Consider the following 6,000-nt stretch of genomic DNA (forward strand, 5'->3'; position numbering starts at 1 on the left):
AGAGAAAAGAAAAGAAACCCTGTCTCAAAAAACCAAAGAACGGGGAAAGAAGAAAGGAAGAGAAAGAGCATCCGCTAACCTTGTGGAATTGGTTCTTGGCTTCCCCTTTATATGGCTTTGGGGATTCAAAACCGGGTCATCAGGTTTATATAACTAACGCCTTCACCTGCTGAGCTATGCTGCCTCAGAGAAACTGGAATTTTATGTCATTTAAATTCAAAGACACAGGTAAATGAAAGTGGCCACTGTCTTGCCTAGTACAAATGACTGGGTCTAGGTGAACCAGGTCTGGGTGAACCAGATGCGGACAACTGGAAAAGGGAGGAGTTAGAGTCCAGTTTAGGAGAGCGTCCTTGCTAATTCTAGTTACTTTCTGGTAACTGCTACCCTCACTGCCACCTTTACTCCTGCCTTGCCCGCCTGGCCCTGACTATCTGAAATGCCTCTGGGTTTTGGACTTTGAACTCTAGAAAAAGAGGAGAGGGAAGGATATTTCTCCCCGCATTTAGTTTCCTGTGTCTGGAATCACATAGGCTTTCCATGCCTGGGGTTGAGAAAAAAAGATAGTGTTGATTCAACTAAGTTATCACTGCCTTTTAACCTTCACGTGAGGCAGACATACTATTTTATAAACTGCCAGTTTTAAAAACATGGGTCAAAATTTTATGAATTTAACCAGAGATGTTATGGGTCACCTGTTATCTAAGGGAGTCTGAGGTAAGAGGATAAGAAACTCAGGGTTATCCTTGGCTACATAGCAAGTTTGAGGTCAACCTGAGCTACATGAAATCCTACACCCCTCCCATCATAAGTATTAGGGAGAAATGGATCGTTCAAGCACTTTGAAGAAAATATAAAAAGGCAGCTTTGCAGAGGGCTGTGTTAGATGGTTGTATGTGCCCTGCAGCACACAGAAGGGCTCATGAACCATAACTGGTCTGGAGATGCAACTCAGAGATGCAATGATTTCGGAGCATTCCTGAGGTCTTTGGTTTTTATCCCCAGCACTGGGGGGGGGGGGGAAGATGGGGACAATGGGTTTGGTGTCTTCTAATTGCAGAACTTACGTTGGAAGGACTGTAGAGTTAAGTGTGAGGCCATCGTGGACTGCACAGCAAGGCCCTGTTTCAGAAAAGCAAAATAAATAAACAAGCAAATAAATAAAATAAGGGAATATGCCAGTTATGTTTCCCTCGTGGTGAGGGCGCTTCTATGAAACATGTTTGTTTCAGGGAACCATTTGCATCAGGAAAAAGGATGCCGGAAAACAGCCATGACCAGCTCTTCCCCAGAAAAGCTGTCTCCATGGAGGGCCTGTGAGGATGAAGAGGACAGGAGGACACAGTGGAGCTCTGCTGTGCAGACCCATGCCCTGGCCTGTCTTTCAGAGGACGTGGTGAAATGTGGGAGCTAAAAGAAGGAAGGGTGGCCACAGCCTTTGTATTTCTGCTTTGCTGGCATTCATGGTGAGAAGGAGTACAGGGGCAAAGCATGTGCTCTGGGGTGGGACCAAGGCCCTGCAAGGCCCATGTCAATTCTCTAGGCCTTGGTTTCCCCATCTGAAAATGCAACATTATGAGGGTGGTGTGTGTGTGTGTGTGTGTGTGTGTGTGTGTGTGTGTGTGTGTGTGTGTATGTGTGTGTGTTCAAGAACTCTTTTGATTTAGCAAGAGTTCTCATTCTGAAGCCCAGCACAGCGGTGCACGCCTTAATCCCAGCACTCCAGACACAGAGGCAGGCAGATCTCTGTATGCTCAAGAATAGCCTGGTCTACAAAGTGAGTCCAGAATAGCCAGGGCCACACAGAGAAACCGACTCAAAAACATAGAAGAAAAAGAAAAAGAAAAGAGAAATACAGGACTATGGCATGCAAAGTGTCAGCTCCCTGGAACCCTGGCCTCTTCCTCACTCCACCGTCTTTGTCTTTTTTTTTTTTTTTTTTTTTTTTTGGTTCTTTTTTTCCCGGAGCTGGGGACCGAACCCAGGGCCTTGCGCTTCCTAGCCAAGCGCTCTACCACTGAGCTAAATCCCCAGCCCTGAATCCGTCTTTGTCTTTATTTTGACCACCCAGAAAGTAAAGGGGTGCCAGGATGGACTTTGATTTGGGCATCTGAATAGAGATACGTTTTTTTCCCCTAATTAATTAATTGAAAGGCTCTCGAGTTGGGGAAAGATCCCGAAGAGCACCTGCTAAGCATATGGAGTCCCTGAGGCTCCCTGTTGTTTCGCTGTATTTGAGGAGTGGGGTTGGTGCCTTAGGAACAATCAACAGCACTGTGTTTGTCTCCCCCTCCCCAACACACACACACACACACACACACACACACACACACACACACACACACACACACAGTTCTCAGGTGGGACCCAGTCCAAATATTTTGACAGCTGGACAGACCCTCAACACTATTTCAGCTTCTCACACCTATGCCTAAAAAGTGCTTTACCAAGTGACTGGCTTGTTTCTCTCTCTCTCTCTCTCCCTCCCTCTCTCTCTCTCTCCAAGGTGGGTGTTAGTATCCAGGCTGGCTTTGAACTAACTATTATAGCTGAGGATGATGGATGACTTTGAATTTTTGATTTCCCTGCTTCTAATCACTGAGTGCTGTGGTTCCAGGCCTGTGCCACAATACCTCGTTTATAAGGTGCTGGGGGATTGAACCGAGGGATTCCCGAATGGTGGGCATACACTTTACAGTTGAGCCACGTCTCCAGCCCTCCCTTTCATGTCTTTCATTGTCTAGCCTCAAACTCCCAACAGTTCTCCTGCCTCAACATTCTGAGTGCATAAAAACTATATCTCCCTTGTTTTTATGTTTTGGAGTCAGGGTCTCTCTTGGTAGCCCAGGCTGGCCTAGAATTTTTCTACAAAATCCAGGCTATTGGATTCCCAATCCTGCCTCTGTCTCCAGGTTGCTAGCTATGATAGCATTACAAGGGGTGGTTTCCTATCCTTTCTTTGGTTTACCTAGCACAAATCACTAATGTTCTCTTGGCTCCTGGTCTCTGGCCTGTGGGGATGCCTGACAGTCGATGTTGGCTCTGGCTTACAGTAAGGGCAGCTGGACAGCTCACCTTGTTTTCTGGCTCCCGTCAGCTCCTCAGAAAGGAGAGACTGGACAAACATTGTTCTGTTAGCTCCCATTGCAAACGGGATAACCAACTGTCAGGGAGTTTAGGGAAACTCTCCGTAAACTATTGCTGTTCCCATTGGAGTCTTCATCACAAGATCACTCTCACTCCAGAAGGGCCGGGTGGAGTAGGAGGGTGGGGCACGATGTCCAGGAAACAGAGGCCTCAGCCCCAGGGAGTGGGTGAATTACTGGGAAGAGATGATTGGTGGGGAACAGGGACATGCCCTTGGTCTTTGGGGAAAAGTCTGGTGGGTGGCCAGTTGATGGGCCACTTGGGCCCTTAGGGCACTAGAAAGGAGAATGGAAAGAGGGAAAGGTGTGGTAGGGGTGTGGGTGAATGGTTTAGAGGCTTCTGAAAGGGTAACTGATGACTGCTGATTTCACCTTGGTCTCTCTAGTCACTCCAAGGTCAATGTAAACACCAGGTCACAGGCCGCAACCTCCCCCACCCCCGTCCTTTGTCTTCAAGGCTAAGCTAAATCTTTGCCTGTAGCCTCCTTCCGGTGTAGACCAGCCTTGAGAGGCCAATTGCCAAGTTAGGTTACCAGCTCAGTAGACTAGCTCTCCATATAGCTGGGGGTGAAGGTTTATTAGTCCCTATTCTAACCCTCAATGCCCCTTCCCTGTTGCTTAGCAACCAGATCCAGATCCCTGTGCATACCAGGCAAGTTACCATTAAGAGACACCTCATCATAACACTCTTTCAAGGGTACTAGAGAAGAAAGTTTCTCTGATAGACAAACCCTCTCAGGTTCACCGGGCTGCTTTATTCAGCTAATAGAAGTTCAGATGCAAATTGTGATACAATGTAGTGTAGCTCAAATGTTTTCACTTTGAAACATAGTAACTCCATACTAGTTTTGTGTGTGTGTGTGTGTGTGTGTGTGTGTGTGTGTGTGTGTGTGTGTTTTGGGAGGGGGTGTTCTTGTTTCCTTTTTATTGCTTATTCTAGATATGGCAGAGAAATTCTGCTGGATCTGGAACTCCTTCTGTAGACTACTTCTGTTGCCCTCTAACTTGAGAGATCTGCCTGCCTCTGCCTCTCTGCTGGGACTAAGGTGTGCGCCACTACCACCCTGCTTGTTGTGTCTGACTTAAGCTTTACCACTTAGAACTCGGGGCAACTGGCCGAAAGCAGCTCTTAGGACAGAACTATAGTTACATTTGGTGATTGTCCTGTGTGTAGTTATGGAAGGAGGAGTTAGGAGAAGGATGTGGGGCCTCCTAGGGACCTTCACAGAGCACTCAAGGACAAGGCTCAAGGGTCAACACTAAGCAATGAGGTCAGCATGGAATGGACAGAGAGGCCTCATGGCCTCTTGGCCTTGGGCTTCATTGCTGAGATTTTTGCTTTTTGGGACTTTGAGGCAGAATTTGACTTGTAGCCCAGGCTAGCTACAGTATAAGATCCTGTTTCACTCAGAATGAGATGACAGATAACAGCTATATGCCATCATTCCTACCTTAGTGTCCTGACACCCCACCTCCAACTTCACTTGCATTATTTGCCCATTATTGCCTAACTCCAGGATGCAGTAACAGGCACAAAATTCCCAGGAAATTAAAAAAAAAAAAAAAGCTTCTGGGAATGTTTCCTGGATTAACGTGGGCAGGCTCTACATCAAAGTGGCGGCTGCCTCGTCTCTTAGTGTTTGCAGCTATAGATTTCCTGAAAGAAGTTATTTCTCTAGACTTGTTTTCTCTCAAGTTACTTGCAAGAGGTCCCAGCTGAAAGGACCCATTCATTGTATTCCTTTCAGAGTGAGGAACATATTCCAGTGACTTCAAGTCAAGCACCCAAAAAAAAAAAAAAAAAAAATGAGGAAGGTGGTGATAAGTTATTTCTCTGCTGGTAAAATGAGCCAATTCAAGCCACATTAGAGTATATACACAGGTTTATTGGGAAGTTGCGAGTTCATTGACCTCCAAGGATCAAGGCCAGGGGAGTCACCATGAGGAGGGACAAAGGGGAGGGCTAAAAGAGAAAGATAGAGAGAGAGAGAGAGAGAGAGAGAGAGAGAGAGAGAGAGAGAGAGACAGAGAGTTGTGTGTGTGTGGAGAGGACCAAAATGTCTGGATTACATAGGAAAGAGTCTCTGAGGGAAGGGCAGCTCAGCCCCTGAGCTGGAAATTTCAGGGTTGCGGGCCTGGTATGCCAGGTAGGGACTGAGGGGTGATGGGAGAACCTGGAGGTCAGGTCTGCCATGGTATATAAAATATGCACTTTAGCCCCTTGTCCTGGTCTGAAACCCAATTCATCCTGGTCTGCTCAGTTGTTCAGTATCATGTACAAAACCGTGGGATCGATCCCCAACACGGCTAAACAGCATGGCTATGGCTGAACCAGGTGTAGTAGCGCCCGGTAATCCCCATATGAAAAGTCAAGAGGATCAGGAGTTCCAGGGCAGACAAAACCTTACCTAAAAGACCCACCATCACCCCCCCCACCCCCATCACCACCACCCTCATCACCACCACCACCACCAAAACAAACAAAAACAAAACAAAAAAGAAAAGAAGAAACCCAACCATATAAAAACACATTAGCGTCAAATCAATTTCCTTTGGTGTTTGTCAACAAATTCTGAATTAACATTTGCAGGAATAGTTTGTTTGTTTGTTTGTTTATTTATTTATTTATTGCCGGTCTTTGCAGACAGTTTTGGCAGATGGTAGGAGATAGAACAGCAGGAAAGACTGAATCCAGTCACTACCAAGGTTCCCTACCATAAATACAATCCAATGATTGCTGTGAGACGATTTGTTGTGAGAGCCCTGCCCCCTTAAGTCTCACGGACTCTTCAATCGATGTGGGCAGCCGGGACCTGTTTTTATTGGTCCGTTCATTCGAAACCGCGACCCCTCC

This window comes from Rattus norvegicus, chromosome 10 (assembly GCF_021556685.1).
Source record: "Rattus norvegicus strain SHRSP/BbbUtx chromosome 10, alternate assembly SHRSP_T2T, whole genome shotgun sequence".
In the NCBI taxonomy this organism is placed as follows: domain Eukaryota; kingdom Metazoa; phylum Chordata; class Mammalia; order Rodentia; family Muridae; genus Rattus; species Rattus norvegicus.